The sequence below is a fragment of the Pinus tabuliformis genome, chromosome J, assembly GCF_031772625.1.
Source record: "Pinus tabuliformis cultivar Carrire ecotype Pingquan chromosome J, CPIR1, whole genome shotgun sequence".
NCBI lineage: Eukaryota > Viridiplantae > Streptophyta > Pinopsida > Pinales > Pinaceae > Pinus > Pinus tabuliformis.
In genome coordinates, this window is record NC_142295.1 from 1,388,857,269 (window position 1) to 1,388,876,943 (window position 19,675).

A 19,675-nucleotide genomic window follows, 5' to 3' on the forward strand; every position below is an offset into this window, starting at 1 on the left:
TTGTTGGCCATCAAAGTCCTGCACGGTTGCTCTTCCTACATAGTGGCCTCACGCTACTCCTCCATGTGCTTCTGCAAGGATGGTTGGTCATTCAAATTCTGGGAATTAGTGGCACAATATCTCATCACAACCCATTTTATACATTTGTCCAATGATCATAGAAACATCAGCAATGCGAACCACCAACTCCTTTTTCTGTTGTGTAGAATATCCCTCTGGGGCTGTGGTAGTTGTTAAAAACTAGATTACATCAACAAAGTGATTGTCTCTGACATGAACAAAAAAGAGATGTGCATCAGGAAACCCTTCTTCCAAACTAGTAGGCTAATCAGCCATCTCAATCTAGGAGAGATTATCAAGACCAACATTCAATCGTTTAGGCTTCACAATCACCTTAAAATGTACTCCTGAAAGAAAAACAACCATATGCAGATCTTCCCCCTCAACACAGGCTTATTGACCAGGTATTTTAGAGTGTAATGGTATGTATACATCTTGAAGTGAGCACCTAACAGATAGTGCCATAATTTCTGTAATGCATACACCATTGCTAGTCCTTCGTGCTTTGTAGTCGAGTAGTTCTTCTCCGCCTTAGACAACTTACTACTTGAAAACGCTATAGGATGATCAATATCGCCTTCACTTTGTTGGGTCAGCACCACACCTAGAGCAATACAAGAAGCATCCACATGAACATGGAACTCCTTTTTCCAATTCAGAAATACCAGAATGGGCGTGGTGACCATTTTTTTCTTCAAAATATCTAAATCGTTCTGACACTCTTCATCCCAACAGAATGTCATGTCTTTCTTCAATAATTTCTCCATTGGCACAGTGATTTGTGCATATGCCTTGATAAACTTTCGATAATACCCCGTATGGCCCAGTGTTGCGGGCAACTATTTTACGTTCTCCAGGGCCTCCAAATTGACAATAACAACTATCTTTGTAGAGTCTACAATCAATACCTGGTTGAAAACCCCATGACCCAGCAATATTCCATAAGGAACACAGAAGATGCATTTTTTCAAATTCAGGGAAATCTAATGTTTGCGACAGGTGTCCAACATAAGGCATAGAATCGCAACATGGTGCTTTACCAACCCAAATACAATCCAATCATCAAAGTAAACATTTAAGAAATTGTGGATGAATTCCTTAAAATATGAAATTACTACCCATGAAAAGATCACAGGAGAATTCTTCAATCTAAATAGCAATACCTTGTATTGAAAACATCCCCATTCCATAACGAAGGTGGATTTGCTGTGATCCTCTGATGCAATCTTGATCTAATGGTCCCCCAAGGACCCTTTAGTGAATGAATAGGCTTCATTCCCTCCAACATTATCTGGGACTTCATCTGTAAATGGCATTGGGAATGGGTCATCGACGCACACATAATTGAGCTTCCTCAAATTTACGCATATCCAGATTTCATCTTACCCAGTCTGACTCCTCCATTGGCTCAATGATCCCAGCTTCTAGCATTTTGTCCAACTCCTTGTGCACCTTTTACTTATATTTGTGATTCAAATGGTCAGGTCACTGTTTTACAAGCTTCACGTTTGGCTTCAAAGTAATTTTCATCATGCCCAAGTCACCTACTATCCCTTTTACATTTGAGAACTTGGTGGGAAAAAAGTCCCAGTATTCGCACAACAGTTTTGAGACCTTATCAATTGTATCCTCATCCCAATAGTCACCTATCTTCACAAACTTTGGTTGTGCATCTGATCTAATGTTTACCTGTCTAGTCTTCAAAGGCTCTGCTATGTGAGGGAATTTTTCTTTGGGTCCTTCAACTTCATGCTGTCCCTTAGACTCCAAAATGTTGATATTTCTAGGGTCATCCTCTTCTTCTTCTGCGGTCATGTTATAGCATTCTAGCACATGGTGTAGCTGCATATTCCAATCTGGTTGAACCCATTCTACCGGTTCCTTAGGCATTCGAAAGATTATAGCCTTAATTTCTCAGAGAACTTCATCAATACATTCAAAGCCATCCTCAAAGCTAAAGTTAAATAGGAAAATTTCCTTGAGGATGTCCGACTCATCCATCCCATGGCATAGCTCAGTTTCTAGGTACCAGTTCATCGGAATGGCATCAAAATTTTGAAAAAAAATGTGCACCCATTTAGGTTGAGGTTCCTCTCCCCAAGCTTTAGTCCACCTCGCCAAACACTTGCGCATATCATCTTTTCTAGTTCGTTTCTCTGTTATACAAGTATTAGCGTACCCAAACCTCAGATTCATCTTTCACCGGTATTCCTTCCAGTCAATGAAGATGTCCTTATGCGTACCCCACTAGTAGGCAGGCATAGCACAACACTAGATCTAGTGCTTGGAACCGATGTTCTTCTTGCACCTCCTTTTCAAACTTATCCAAAAACAAATTAAAATCATCTAAACCATCATAGTAAGGTAGATTTCATACCTTCGTAGATACGCAATGAAGCGATTTTTTGAACATGTTGCAATGCAGCGAGGAGACTTCATGTAATCTGTTATGTCAATGCTCAAGGTCTTCATCAGAACCTGAGGTGTAGGAGATATCTTTATCCCATGTAATTCATCTATCTACTATAGAATTGATCTAGTCCTCATCTCGTGCAGTGATCTTATATATCTGGTCCATATTGTCTTCTTCTTCATAATCGTGAACTGGTTCTATGTATCGCGCACCTTGATTTGGATCCAATGGAACAATAACTCAGAACGCCTTTCTCTCAAATGTCACCCTGCACTTCTTAAGATTAATGATCGCATCCATGTAGAAGGCCCAATCAATTCTCAATAGTGGAGGGTAACAATTACTGTCGTCCACTATCTCAATTATTTCAAAATTGGCCAAGGTGCTTGCTCCTCGAATATCCACCATAACCCCATGTACGCACCCCATAGGAATGAATTTCTATTGATTTGCCATGCAAAGCTGGATAGGAGACCGCTGCAGTGCAGGTCTCCCCATTCTTTCCCAAGTTTTCTTTGGTAGCACATTCGCATAAGATTGTAGATCGAGAATTAGCTAATGCATTTCATATTCTCCAATCTACGCAGTTAGCCTCATTTCGCAACCCATTCATTTCTTTCTTTTTCCAACTTTTTGTACAATGCGTTGTTTTGGAGGAGGCTTGAAATTACCTATACAATTATCAATTAACTCTTGGAGCCCTTCTACCACCTTTCTATCTCGTAACAACTTCATACACATCTTCAGAAAGGTAGCTAATAGTGAAGGATCTATGTCTTGTGCTTCGTTGTTTCCGCTAGAATTCTCCTTAAGCTCAGAGGTAGAGGCCTCAGTGAATATATTTTTGGCTTCCATAAAGATTTCCTTAGCCTGGTTTAGGTCAAATACAAGTTCCTTCTTAGCAGCCTTGTGTATCCATTGTTCATTTTCTCGCTGCTTTCCTTTATCTTCTTTTGTGGCAATACCACTTCACGTTACGATATTAATACTAGGCTCTGCTCTCATCATTTGAATATTCTAAGTATGTGTTTGAGCCTTCTTCTCCTTCATCTTGGCTATTAATACTGGGAAATCTTCTATAAAGTGATCAAATTTTCGTCAATAATGACAGGATGGATGCATCGGGTTTTGATAGTCACGTCAAAAATGGTCGGCTTCTCCACAATTATAAGGAATGATTTGTCTATGACCCCTTCCATCCCCTCATCCTCATCCTCTTCCTTGGCCCTAGAATCCTCCGTGTGCTACAAGTGCGCCTTGATCTTGAGGCTGATTTTGTGTTTACATTCTATACGTAGGAGTCCTCTCCATCATCAGTTCGTATCTCCAACAATTGTGCTCATCATGCTCAACTGACTTACAAAAAGTACAAAATAACTATTGTGGTGTTTCCACAAAATTTTGTAGGATATGACAGTTATTAGTCGGGTGCTTCCCATCTATTTGAAAGATAGCACACCAGAAGGTTACCACCACGCTCGGTCCAACGATGTTTTTGAGTTTTAGAGGGACAAGACCCCCCCCCAATGAGGTAGCTCTAATAAACAGGGCAGTGGTCCATGTCATGACCCTAGCCTTTACACTTTACACACCAAACTTCTACACATACCTCAGGCTAGACTTCCTTTCCATTCTTCAAGTTCTCCAATTCCATATGCAAGCTTGCCAGCTATGATTGAATCTGTTATACCCCTATATTTGTATCCTTCACTAGCTAAGCTTCTAGTCTCATGGTGATCTCCACTGCTTCCGCTTGGGTTCCTATTTTCTATTGTAATAATGGTAATATTAGATGCGGTAGGAGCAACATAATGTACTAGTCCCTATGCTGAGTATATGTAATGGCCATATTAGCCTGCTGAATCAAACATTTTAATCTTTGATATGAAAGTCACACGTGGACTCGTTTACCCTATGCTATATTTCCTTGAGCTCTATTACAAACTGGGCCTGAGATTTGGGCTTCTTGAACTCACTATTTAGCACTTGTTGGGTCTCTAGCATAGTCGCGTTGGGCTTATCTGTGCAAAATTTGATGTACCAACTCAACACTTTATCCTGCATCGATGTGACTAGTTGTGCTTTCTTCATGTTGTCATCAGTGATTTGCTGTGCCGTCCATACATCATCTACGACAACCCAAAATTCTTTGGGGTATTTTGTTCCCACACACTTAAACAAAGGAATCTTCATTGTATTCACCATATTGACTGATCGAGGTGGAGCTGGATGCGGAGGTGTAGGTGTGTGAGGCAGAGGTGGAGGTAGAGGTGGAGGCAGAGGAGGATTAGATGGATCAGGTATCCCTATGATACGCCAAATTACGATCTGTAGTGTGCTTCATGGTGTTCTCAGAATATTACCCTCGTCATCATTATCATAAGATCCTAAGAGCAGACTGTATTCAAAGCCTGATTCTTCATTTCTTCTGAATTCTCTCCCACTTCGCGTAGTCCCAAAAATCAATTTTAAGGCATAACCCACTTTTTGCACAATAGAATTTTAATCCAGGTCTTAAGAGATTTAGGTACTTACCTCTTGGTCCTTTGAAGAACCCATGCTTTGCTTCACTGTAGCTAGTGGATGTGTCAATCTCGAACTCAGTAATGAATCCTCCCAGAAAACTATCGATCCAATGATCAACGACCCACGCGATGTTATTTTCTGAAGCCTCCAAGCACTTTACTAGTTGGTCCACACAATAGGGTTGTCAAGCTTCCATGTACCCTGACTATCCGCTAATTTGGACAACCACTCATTAAAATTCATTGGGGATAAAGCAGAAGAATATTTCGTGTTTGTTTGTGAATAGGTATCTATTCAACCACTCTTCCCTCGACAAGTGCATATTTCTATTCCCATGAGCAGAAAACATGTGCAACTTCTGATCAAGCCACTTTTCAATTTCTTTCTTACTTGGGAACCTCTTAACACATATCCCTTAGCAAGATCTTGGTCCCAGCAATGGAATCATTTGTTGGATTGTTGGGGCCTGACCCAGGTTCAAAGTTAATTGCGCCAGCCAACAAAACCCTAAACTGTTGGCCCTTTCAGAAACAAACTACAGTATCACTCGAAGTAGTATTGGGGGATGATAGAGCTAGGTTTTTACATCCAGAGGCTTGTGTGATAGTTTCCTATGGCTCTTAGGGCTCAATTCTGTCTTCGTGAACCCTAACCTTATCGAGACAGATAATTAGAGTAATTCACTTAAACGGTATCTATACCTTCGTGAAGGTCATGCAACATTCATAACATGTATAAATTATACTGATCTTCCACTTTCACATATAAGATAAGCATTCATTCATATAAATTGTGATACAAAGCGAAAATACAGAAAACTGCAAAAGTAAGAATAAATGCACAGATGCACAAGTATTGGATCAAAGCTATCTTTATTAGATGAATTCGTTCAAGTACATAATCTCTTTCCCTGTGCACTAAGCTGCAGGGGCATGCACACTCAACATGCGGACTTACCAAGGTATCTACGCTCTCATCTATAGGAGCCTTCCCCTTTGCCTAAGTATAGGAAACAAACTTTACCTGCCTTAGCTTGCTCACTATGACTCTTCTATTTATAGCCTTTGATTTTAAAATACCATGCTCCACACACCATGGGAAAGTCTCAAAACATTCTTATCACCTAACCACCTAAGGGACTAAAGCCCCATTGACTCTTACTATCTTCACGCCCCTCTTCCAAAAAACATAGAGACTTTACATCTTTACAAAAAGGACTTACAAAATTTGGAAAAATTTAACCCCAGGGACCCCATCCCAATAGGGGCTTCCTCCAAGTGCTGCCTGGGGACTAACAGGTATATTTTTTGTTTCTAAACTTGTATACATATATGTGCTTTCATGTATTTTCTCATTGTTTTTCATATACTATGATTTTGAAACTATTCTTTGTTTACTTGCAGATGTGGGGCCGCGGGGGTGTCCATTAGCCTATTTGGTAGGCCACGATCTGAGGAACTTGGGTGTTGCATGGGTTGCCCCTATTCCATAGAAACTGAGGGTGGCGAGGCCACTGATTGTTCCTCGGGGAGGTGCAAAGTGCCCAACATAGCAGTGTGGGTTTGAGATTGGTGGGCTATCTTGAGGGGTAGCGACAGACAAGGATGTAGCTAGATTGCTTATGAATGGTGATGATGCAAGTCACAATTAGGAGCTGTTGTGGTCAAGTTACAAAGTTACCATGATTCTTGTGGATTAGTTAAGTCCCTGACCAGACGGTTTCCCTTTGATGGATGGGCCAACCTACCAGAGGTTTTGGTTGAGATTACGATGTCCATGGAGCAAGCACATCGGCCGATTTTGCATTGTATTGCTATGGATACAACTACTTTTTGTCCTATTTTTTCTCCGGATGTAGAGATTGGGCCACCAGGGCCCTAGGAAGACTTGTTGTTTATTTTTTATTTTTTTCGAGATGATGTATGTACCAGGGAAAGCAACCATTTATGAGGATTCTCCCCTGTATTTTGCTGGCTTATTCCTCTTGGTCATGGGCTAGTTATTTCATGCTAATATATTTTTTGATGTATATATGAGATCATTTTTTGGTGGCTCTCATGATGTGATACATGTGTTTATACTTTTGGTGTATTTCTGCATTTATGTTTCTAGATGTATCTTATGTTGATGTTTTATGTATCTTGATGGTTATATATATGTGATGCATGCCAGTCTAAGAATTTATTAGCGATGTGATCATCTATATGATTTTGATCTCTTGGTATATGTGTACATGTGATTTGATCAAAATATCTAGCTAACCTTTGTGCATGCAGATACTTCTGAAATTTACATGGATCATGGACATGAAAAGTCTTGTTTAACTACGATACTATGAGCTGGGAATCAAGAAATACATGCATGAGATGGATACCTAGGTGGTGGGTATCAACCAAGAGGCCTATGACAATGTCATATTCTACTTGACTATTGGTGGATGACCCGATAAAAGGTCCATTGAAGAGTTGAGGTGTCTGGTTAGGAGAGTATATGGCCCATGCTACAGTAGCGTGATTTTGTGACCATCGAGATGCACCATCAACGAACCTCTGGTGATACATTGGAGGAAGATCCATCTATTGGCATGCGATGAGAGGATGGTTTTCTTAGAATAAATGCATGATGAGTTGACCATAATAAGTAATAATTCATTGTACATACATGTTTACTCTAGCATTTTATGAATGAAATTTCTTGAGGTAGAGACCATTGGCGAGAATTTTTAGCCAAGTCCTGTCGGGCTGGGATAGTATGTATGCCCCCTTGTAGAGGAAATTATTAATGATGTATGGGCCCTTCCAAATGGTTTCAAACTTTCTAGGTCCTATTTTTTCTTGGATGACATCGTAATGGAGGACTAACTCCCCCTCAGTGAATATCTAAGGGGTGATGTGGCGATCGAACAGGGCCTTTAGCCTCTTTTACCAAGGATGGTTTTTTTGGAAAGGCATGTGTTATAGAGGTATCACTTGTGCTATGAGAAGCTTTGGTAGAGTTTACCTATAGTGGTTCGGTACTAACTCAATATATTGTATGAGAGGCAGTACTACTTCTTGTATGGGATGTTGATGCCTTGTTGTTGTTGCATGACATAATATCCTGTGGGGGTATCTATCTTTGAGTCGCGGACTTGGTACGGTGTGGTTGGTTGGTACAGATTGGTTTTAGTACTGCTCTTGGTGCATGTAACCATGGAAGGTACTGACAATTCCTTGTGTGGTGGAATTGAGATCATATGCGACAATAACATCATGTGATTTTTTCTTGGTTGGAGAGGTACTTGTGGGGGATGTGGGCCAGTAAGAAGAAAATGTCATTGAACCTAGTTATTTCATGACATTTATTGATCAAATTATTGGGTTTATGAAATAGGGTGCATGTGATGGGCGATTTTCTTTTCCAGGTTGTTTTGGGTTGCTTTTGGCTTGATTTGGCCTGGTGATGGTGATGGGAGATGAAATGATGGGGGTCTACTTTTGCGGGCCACCTTTTTGCTCAAATACACATAAGATATCTAAGGGTCCTTCTTCACCAGGTGGGGGAGTGGGTTCTACGAACTTCTTATCTGAGTCAAACAGATTAGAGTTTCCGTTCAAATTTACGTACGAAACTGGAAGGTGTGAGCACCTCTTCGTATGATGGTTTTCCTCGTATATCATGCATATATGTTGTTGGCATGTAGGTTTTCTTTTTTGAGAAACCTAGATAGGTAAGTGGTTTTGGTAATGTGTCCATAATCTAGGGTAGAGGTTCACTAGATGTGTAGGTTCATCACACATAGCACATGGTAAAGTAGAGGATGAATGTTGCTGCTTATGCTTCTTTCGTGTGTTGTAGGCAGGTTTTTTAGAGCATGAAGCTACCTCTTCTTGAATGTAGAGGATGTTTTGGAATTTATTGTCCATTTGAGGGTTGGTTGGTGCTATTGTATCATTCATGTTGGTTTGAATGAGTGTGTTTAATGTTTCTCAGTATCGAGAGATATCAAGACAATAATGAGTATAATGCCCATGTTTTTCGCATATAGCTCACGCATGGATGGTACAGATTTCTTTGTTATGAAAAGGTATGGTTTTTTATCATTTTGGTGGAGATATGGTTGCCGATGTTTTGGTGGAATTCATGAGAGTTTCTAACTCATCTAATTCATGGCATATGTCAGTTGGGTGCCCAAATTCTTTAGATAATGCACAGGGTTGCAGGGCCCTGGATAAGTTTGAGGACTCTCCTTTTTTACAATTCCGTTGGTGTAGGTGTAGCACAAAGTTGAGTAAGGGTCATTTCCTGAGGTGGAGGTACAAGGATATTTCCTACTGAAATGTGTCCTGTCTCAGCCGACATGATCATGGGGACAAGGTACCAAATTGGTATCGCGAGAGACATATTTGGTATTGTAATAGTTACCATGGCTTGGTGCAAGAAAAACTTAGATGGGGGGCATAAAAAGGGGGTTCTCATAATGGAGAGAGGTAAAGTAATGACATTATCAGTTGCAGTGGGTGTGGTATCCGAAACTAGTTCCAGGTTTTGGGTGGTGTTTGACGAAGTCATCATGCACACAGGTGCTCCAATATTTGGGACAAGTTCTTGTCTTACAGGAGGTTCTCCTGGGAATGTTCCTAAGAGGATTGATGGCTTAAAATGGCCTGGGATGAGTTTACTGTATGTTGGCTTGATGCGGTCTGTTCCAGGTTCAACGTTATCTACACCAACCAACAAAACCCTAACTACTGGCCCTTTTGGCAACAACCTACGTAGCGCAGGTTGCAGTATCACCCAAAGTAGCATTGGGGGATGACAGAACTAGATTTATGCATCCAGAGGCCTGTGTGATAGTTTTCTGTAGTCTTAGGGCTTAGATCTATCTTCGCGAACCCTTAGTCGTCCCAACAAACAATTACTATAATTGTTCTTAAACAACTTCTAGATCTTCGCGAAGGATCTTAATCATTCATAACATGCATAAAGATTACCGATCTACTATTTCCGCATACCAGATAGGCATTAATTCAGATAAGTTTAACATAGAGAAAAATTATAGATACTTGCAGAAATAAGAGATAATACACAAACGCATCCAAATTGGCGCAAAACTATCTTTATTAAGTATAATCATCCAAGTACAGACTTATTTTCCCTGCGCACTCAGCTGCAAGGGCCCAGGCACTGATCTTGCAGACTTACTTTCCGTTACAAAATTTCTTATCCAATTGACATCTCTTAGACTCATTATGACTCATAAATATATAGCATTTTGTTTATAATACCATGGTCGTGGACCATGGGTGGGTCTTAAAACATTCCTATCACTTACCCACCTAAGGGACTAAAGCCCCTTCAACTCATGCCATATTTGTGCTCCACTTACACATTTTGTGAAGACTTTACATACAAATATTAGCCCAACATTTGACCAAAACTTAACCCCAGGGACCCCATCCCAACAAGCCCCCAACACAAATTGGGTGACTTGCTGTCCCGTCGCTCGATTGGAACTGCAATATTGTTCTGTAGTTCATGTAGCTCAATATTTAGAGCCTAAAAATCAACAGTATCCTGCAAAGTGGCATGTTGTACGTCTTTGACTAGATTCTCTGTAGTAGGGCCTTCCATCGTGAGGACCATTGTTTTGTGTGTTTATTGGATCGATTTCAACTTGTTTTGAACTGATAGAGAAAGATGGCTTGCTTCCTCTATCCATGGCTATGTTCTGGACCTCAAGATGGAATATTTACGATGAAACTCTTTAATCTCTGTCCGCAACTATTTTCCTTATTGTAGTCATGGGAAGCGCTGGACTAGCACCAAAGTGCGCACAGCCAACCGCATTTCATCAAAATACTACTGCTTCTCCCTAATATCAGTACCAATCTTCTATAGAGTGGGGTCCTCTTGAAGATATGTCCAATGTTCCATGGCCTACTCAAATAAGTTGGTTCAGTCCTTGACTGTTGTGTCTAATGTGGCCATCCCCTTCTTAATCGCTACTCCGCACTGCTCCCAGACTTCTAGCGGAGTGGTCGGATGCAACTTCAATTGCAACTTTGAGATCTGCAGCTAAAGTTCAAATCGGACTTGACCAATTTCATCCTTTGGTTTCTTGACCATTGTAGCCAACTTTTGAATATTTGCTACTAACTCTGCATCTTCAGGAATGTGGAACTCTCGCAGCATATTACAAGCCTGTGTAATTGCTGCTTCCATGTTCTGGCTGTGCATGGCCATTTCTTCCTTCTCCTTCAGTACCTATGCCTTTTCTACAAATATCTACTCATTGTTAGTCTTTACCTAGCTGATCACCAGCAGCGCGCGCTACTCCCTAACCCATAGCTCGTCGGATACTCCTTGGTGTAATTTATGGAGGGTCTAGATAGGGAGTTCCACGAGATTGAAAATTGAATCTTTGAGCTGTGATAGCTAGGTGTTTACTTCCCCTAATTTTGCATGCAGGGACCCCTCTGGAAATTGAATGACTCTGAGATCCAGAGTTTGATCTATATCTAGCACAGTCACACTCACTTGCTACAAGCTTGCCTAAATCCTGCTCGCTTGGCCCACGCTCGCTTTCAGCCGCCCCGTTTGAATCTGCATATTGAGTAGGTCCTTTTGCAGATTGCCCAATGCCTGTTGGTACTGCTGCTCGAACTACGTCCATAGTTTTGTTGTAATTTTGTGGACATTATCCCAGCTTTCGTCTAAGTTCCCCTTAATGAGGACCAGTGCATTAACATGCGTATGCCTATCAGACTTCTATTTCTTCCAAGGTCCTAAAGTTGTCTCCTTGGAGTGCTTCTATACTCTAAAGGGGGTGACCTACTCTACGCCCCCACATCCTTCAACGTTAGACTCCTCCTGGTCCTCGATGTGCTGAAAAGCAGACTCCTCAATGTCGATAATAGTCTCCTTGGCGACCCGCTCTTTCTTAGCAGCTTCCTTAATAGTAGCTACCTTGTAGCAACTTCCTTCTTCTACTGTGTAGATTTCTCTTGAGTTGTAGCCAGGTCAACCTCCTTTTGATTTTGTGTTACTATTGCCTACGCAGAGGAGCTTTCCTTGACCTTGCTTGTACCTGCACAAGCGTTTGAGGGGTTCAGCCACTCCCCTGGCCATTTCCCAATGACCTCCTGCACATCTACCTCACTCACCATGTAGGGTAACTTGTACCTTTTTTTCTTCGGATCACATCTCGCATGGATAAACACATTGTGAAAGTCTGCATTGAACTCTGCATAAGCTTCCATTTATTCATATAGAGTTAGTGAGAGCCTCAGCGTTTGGCTTACCACCATGCGGAGATCCATAATGACCAACACCGAAAAAATTTTAGTCTCCATGACCCGCACGGGGTCCTTTGTCACCCACAGTGAAGCGAACTTCACAGCTTTTGGTAAATTAGGTTCTTGTGAAGGGAATTGACTATCTTCTAGCAACCTCCACACGACTAGCACAATCAATGGTAGCATCCAATCATAATGAAATGAATTTCGCTTGTCTTCGGCCTCCCGACAATTTGCCAAAAACACCTTGCAAAGCTACTATGCCCAGTTGTATTGCACGCCCTTAGCACATTGTGCAACTAATGAAATTAATGGCGCTGGAACCTCATCCGCATGACACTTCCACATGATCTTATAGGCCAAGATCTATGCGGAAAACTATACCACCTTTTCTATAATGGAGTGGATGGAATATATTTGTGACTTCTCCAACAAGACGAACTCACTCTTCATCTGGTCTGCGAGTTGTTTTTCTTTGGTTTTTCCTCCAAATGCCTCTTCTGGATCCCCCCCTTGATGGGGCAACATAGTGATCCAAAGGATCAGCATATCTGTAATAAGGATGGTTTATCCCAACCAGAGATACCCATCATGCACCAAGGTGAGAAGTTCTCGAAAACAGACTGTGTTGATGTTGGTTCTGCTGAAATGTTGCATGCAGAGCATACTCAGCGGGCTTGCTTTCTCAACCCCCGTGACCCACTTCATTGGCTCCGGTCGTGTTACTCCTATCTCATCATAATAAATATTCACCAAATACATGTTCCACGCAAGATGTGGGAACCTCTGATGATCTGCCAAGTCTCGATCCTCCAACTTGAGTGGGGGAATGTGTCCTCATAACGTGCCTTCAAATACCGTCCTCTCTAGTAGTAGTGTTGTAGAGACCATAAATTTGGGAGAATCTAGGTCTTTCCACACCTCCACTTTTCCTTTTTACTGTGCAATATACTTCGAGAGTTGTGTCATAAGCTCACCCTCTTCAACTTCCATCTCCTCGATTCCTCAATGAAGCTCTTCTTCATCAAGATCAAGGGGCTCATGTGGCTATTGTGACTTATCCATTTTCCCCTTTTCACGAACCTTATTGGGGTTTTTCTGCGGTGAGTGTCTCACTGGAACTTGCTACAAAATCTTTTGTTTCTTCTCAATGGTAGACGAATTAGGCCTGGGAGACCTCGATACCATTGGAATAGGGGGCAGAACTTTAGTGGTTACAGCTTCAGTGGTTAAGGATTCAGAAATTGTGGCTTTGGTTGTGGGGCGAGTTTCAGCCATTTCTTCCAGGAAGGCCTTACATAAATTTTCGAATACATTAGCTAACTATGGGGGTGAGCAATTAGGCTCGTTCATAGACTTCAGCTCATGGCGTAACACAAGGCTATATAGCTCACAATCGATTTTTAAAGAGAAATGCTCTAACACAGGGTAGGATGCCAGATTTATAGGAGTTTTCGAATTTGAATCCAAACATTCCCTCCAATTTTCGGTCATTAATGCATCTTTCGTAGCATATTTCCAAATATTTTCACCATAAATGCAGCCTCCCCTTCTCCTCCTAATGAAAATTTAGCCATCCAATCATCTATAGTGCATCCAATGGCTACTTTTCAACCTCGCTGTGTGGAACCAACATTCATGGCACAACTCCTCCTAGCACTTCTCTTGCTTCCATTGCGCACCCCCCTTACTTTGTCTTTCGAATTCTCGTGTAGTGTAGCTTATAGTCCCGTACTTCCTTGTAGCTTCCTGGAGTACTAAGACTATCCCGCCATCATGTAGTCATTACGCAGGGGCAGGATCAGCTTTGTACAACTTCAATCGACTACTATTGACTTTTCCCGGAAACAATTCTCCATTCAGCTTCATGAGCTAAACTACACCACCATCTGTAATGTCCTTGACTACATAGGGTCCCAGCCAATGCAATTGAAACATCCTGGGAAATTTCATAAACTTGCTGTCATATAACCAAACAAAATCGTTCACCTGAAAGGTGCAATTCTTTATGTGTCGATCTTTCCATGCCTTCTCGCACTCCTTTTGCACCTATTGGTGAAATCTTGCTAAAAACTGATCTTCCTCTAATTCCATTAGATGTGCAAGGCATTCCTCCATAGTCTCGCGATCAACCATATCAGTCAGCGATGCAATCTGTAGACCTGGAACAATATACTTCATGGGCATCACAACCTCTATCCCATATACCAACTTGAATGAAGTTTGGCCTGTCAACATTTTACACATTGTCCTATATGCCCATAGGACTGCTGGTATGCATACATCCCAATCATTCCTTTTCGCGTTGCGAACCTTCATAAACATTCTCTCCAAGATCTTATTGAATGCTTCAACAATACATTTATCTTGAGGATGATAGGGCGTACTCTTCTGATGTTAAACCTGGAATTATTCAAGGATTGTGACAATTGTCTCATTTAAGAAATGCATACCCCTATCGCTCATCAGTATCTTAGGACACCCAAAGTAAGTCAAGACAAATTTGAAAAGGAACTTTGTAGCCCATCTTATACAAGTTTCTAGTGATCACAAAAAAATCAGTCGTGTGGACCACCAATTCCTTTTTATGTTGTGTAGAATATCCCTCCGAGACTATGCCAAAGGTTAAAAATTGGATTATGTCAACAAAGTGATCATCTGTGAAACGTACAACAAAGAGTTGCACATCTAACAACCCTTCTTCTAAACTAGTGGGCTCTTAGCCTGTCTCAATTCTGGACAAGTGATCTTATCCCACATTCAATCTTCTAGGCTTCACAATCACCTCAAAATTGTATTCTTGAAAGAGAAACAACCACTGACAAATCTTCCCCCCTAACACAGGCTTGTTGACTAGGTACTTGAGAGCGGAGTGATCTGTATACATTTTGAAGTGTGTGCCTAACAGGTAATGTCTGAAATTTTTGTAGTACATAGACCATTGCCAACTCTTCTTGCTTTGTTGTCGAGTAGTTCTTCTTTACCTTTGTCAGCTTCCTACTTGCAAATGCTATAGGGTGATCAATATCATCTTTACCTGGCTAGATCAATACCACACCTAATGCAATCCAGAAGGCATCCACATGAACATGAAATTCATTCTACCAATTTGGGAACACCAAAATGGGTGTAGTCACCATCTTTTCCTTTAAAACATCCAAATTGTTCTAACACTCCTCATCCCAGCAGAATTTCATGTCCTTCTTTAGTAATTTCTCCACTTGCACAGCTATGTGCGCATAAGCTTTGATAAAATTCCTATAGTATCTACTGTGGCCCAATGTTGTGCGCAATTGCTTTACATTCTTTGGAGCCTCTAACTTGAAAATAACAACTATCTTCATAGGGTCTACCATTAATCCCTACTTGCAGACCACATGGCCTAGAAATATCCCATAGGGCACACAAAAGATACATTTCTTCAAATTTAGGGAAATCTAGTATCTGTGAAAAGTATCCAACATAAGGCACAAACTTGCAACGTGGCTCTTTACCAACCAAAACATAGTCCAATCATCAAAATAGACTTCTAAGAATTTATGGATGAATCCCTTAAAAACTGCAATTACGACCCTTGACAAGACCGCAGACGCATTCTTCAGCCCAAATGGTATCACTGTGTACTGGAAGCATCCCCACTCCATCACGAAGGTAGCCTTGATGCGATCCTATGGTGTGATATTAATCTGATGGTACCCTAAGAATCCCTCAGTGAACGAATATGCTTCATGCCTGCCAACATTCTCCAAAACTTCATCCATAAATGCAATTGGAAATGGGTCATGAAGGCATGCATCATTGAGATTTATCAAATCTATGCATATCCTAATTTCATATTGTTGCTTCTTCTCCTGAACAACCATAGGGCTCACCCTATCAGATTCTTCCACCGGCTCAATGATTCTAGCCTCTAGCATTTTTTCCAGCTCTTTGTGCACCTTCTCCTTATATTTGGGATTTAGCTGGTAGAGTCTATGTTTCATAGGCTCTGCATTAGGTATTAGAGTGATCTTCATTACACCTAGATCCTCTACTATTCCTTTCAAGTCTAAGAAGTTGGTAGGAAACAAATCCTGGCATTCGTGCAGTAGTTCTGCAACCTTATCAATTGTATCTTCATCCCAATAATCGATTATCTTTGCAAACTTAGGCTGCGCGTCGGATCCAATGTTCAGTTACCTTGTCTTCAAAGGTTCCGTTATATCAGGGTTTACTGGTTTGGGCCCTCTAACCTCGCTCTGTCCCTCAGACTCTGGAATGTTTATATTTATTGGATCCTCTTCTTATTCTGCAGTCATGTTGTAGCATTCTAGCGCATGGCACATTTGTTTGGTTGAACCCATTCTACCGGCTCCTCAGGAATTCTGAATATTGTTGCGTTAATTTCCTTGAGCACTTCATCAATGCACACAAATCCATCCTCAAAGCTGAAAGTTAACAAGAGACTTTCCCTCAGGATATTCCACTCCATCATCCCATGGCATAGCTCCATTTCCAAGTACCAGTTCATCAAAATAGTATATAGGGTGTGAAAAAATATATGTATCCATTCCAATTGAGGGTCGTCCCCCCAAGCTTTAATCTATGGCACCAAATGTTCACGTAGATTTTCCTTGCCTAAATATTTCTATGTGAGGTAGGTATTCGCATACCTGAACCTTAGCTTCATCATTTGCTTGTATTCTTTCCAGTCAACAAAGCTACTCTTATGTGTACCCCACCAATGGGAAGGTGTAGCATGCAACACCAGATCAAGCACTTGGAATTGATGCTCTTATAGCACCTCCCTTTCAAACTTATCTAGAAACAAACTAACATCATCTAAGCCATCATAATGAGGATTATTTCTTACCTCTATGGATACACATCGAAGCGATTTTGTCATCATATTGCAGTGTAGCGTTGAAACTTTGTGCAACCTATTCTGCCAATGCTTGAGTTCTTCCTTTGAATCCAAGGTGCATGAGCTATATTTATCTTATGTAATTCACCCATCTACAGTGGGATTGATCCAATCTTCATTGCACACAATGATCTTGTATATTTGATCCAAATCGCCTTCTTCTTCATAGTCATAGACTGGTTGAGAGTAGCGCACTCCTTCCATGGAATCCAACAGGACAATAACCCAGAGTTCCTTCCTTTCAATTGTCATTCTTTGGTTTTTTCAGATTAATTACTACATCCCTATCGAAGTCCCAATCAATTCTTAATAGTGTAGGGTAAAGATTGTTGTCATCTACTATTTCAATTACTTCAAAGTCAGCCAGAGCACTTTCTCCCTCAATGTCTATTTTTACCCTCATACAGGTGCCCCATAGGAATGATATTTTGCTGATTGGCCATGCATAATTGTATATGAGACCATTGTAGTGCACGTCTCCCCATCCTTTTCCAAGTCTGCCTTGGTAGCACATTCACATTAGATCCCCGATCCTGGATGACTTGATCCATCTCATACTCTCCAATCTGCGCAGTTAGCTTCATTTCGCGCCCTGTTCGCTTCTTATGTTTACCCAATTTTCTCACAGTGTGCTATTTGGGAGGAGTCTTCATTTTACCTTTATAGTTGTCAATTAGCTCCTAGAGCCCTTCCAATGCCTTCCTATCCTGCAACAACTTCATACAGTTTTTTAGGAAAGTAGCCAATAGAGAGGGATCCATGTCCTGTGATTCATTGTTTCTAGCCATTTTCTCTTGACTTCCCGACGTTTCTTGGCCTCCATAAAAGTTTCTTTAGGCTTGTTGAGATCGAATCCGACTTCTTTTTTGGCAATCTTGTGCACCCAGCCTTTGGTTTTTGGATTCTTTCCTTTATTGTCTCCCATGGCAATACCACTTCAAATCACGACATTGATGCTATGGTCCTCTCTGTGAGGCTCCACCCTCATCATCTGTATATTTTGCATGGGTTGTTGATTTTTTTCTCCTACATTTTAGCTATCAGCACTGAGCAATCCTATATCACATGGTCAAACTATCTACATTACTAACAGGCTGGATGTGTTGGTTTCTAACAGTCACCCAAAAAATATTCTACTTCTCCATAGTTGTGGAAAATAACTTGTCCACGACCTCTTCCAACCCCTCCACCTCTTCCTCTTCCATGGCCCTCGAATCCTCCGCGCGCTGCACCTGTGCCCTGATCCTAAGGATTATTTTTTGCATGCATCTGATACATATGGGTCCGATCCATCATTAGTTCGTAGCTTCAACATTTTTTCTCATCATGCCCAATTGATTTACAGAAGGTACAAAAAAATTGTTGTAGAGTCTGTACAAAATTTTGCAAGAGGTGACAATGGTCAATTGCATGCTTCCCAGCTATTTGGCACATAGTGTACCATAAGGGTACTCCTGTGCTCAATCCTTCAATGTTCACAGGCTTCAAAGGAACATGAACTCCTCCAAATAGGTAATTCTAATAAATAGGATAGTGATCCTTACCATGTCCCTTATCTTTACATTTTATGCACCAAACTTCCACGTGCATCTCAGGCTGAGCTTCCTTTCCTGTCTTCAAGATCTGGAACTCCATGTGTAGGATTTCCAAGTGCAACTAGATCTATTGTACTCCAACATTCGTATCTTGCACTGGTGAGGCTTCCAACCTCATCGCGATCTCCACATCTTCTGCTTGCATTCCTATTTTATGTCGTGATAATGATAATCTCAGATGAGGCAATAGTGAAGCAATATACCAGTCTCCTTCTTAATCATCCATGATTTTCATATTAGCCTGCCAGATTAGGTATTTGAACCTCTAATCAAAGTCCCACACAGACTCTTTTATCCTCTATTGTATTTCCTTAAACTTCGTTACGGACTATGCCTGAGACTTAGGCATTTTAAACTCATTGTTCATTGCTTGCTGAGTCTCCGCCATCGTCGCACCAGGTTGATCCATATAGCACTTGATATACCAAGTCAGTTTCTTGTCCTACACCATTGTGACTAGCTGTGCTTTCTTCATATTATCATCAGTAATATGTTGTTCCTTCCACACAGCATCTGCGATGAACCAGAATTTCTCAGGGTCCTTGCTTCCCACCCCTTTAAAGATCAACATATTCATTGTGTTCACCATGTTGAATGGTTGATGCAGAGGTGGAGGTGGAGGTGGCGGTGGAGTGGATGGATGGGGTATCCCCGGGATACCCTGGCTTACTATTTGCAGTGCACTTCGTGGTGTTCTCAGAATAGTTCCTTCGTCGTCACTATTAGAAGATCCTAACAATAGACTGTATTTAGAGCTTGATTCTTCATTCCTTCTAAAGGGTTTTTCACTTCGCGTAGTCCCAAACATCAATGTAATGGAATAACCCGTTTTTCACACAACAACATCTTAATCCAGGTCTTTAGAGATTTTAAGTACTTACCTCTTAGTCCTTTGAAGAAT

The 19,675-nt window shown here is 41.1% G+C and overlaps 1 pseudogene; it reads right to left on the bottom strand.

The window, feature by feature from the left end:
- Window positions 1–11,654, bottom strand: part of LOC149232536 (DNA topoisomerase 3-alpha pseudogene) — a 31,241-nt pseudogene extending 19,587 nt beyond the window's left edge.
- Between the last annotated feature and the right edge of the window lie 8,021 nt (window positions 11,655–19,675).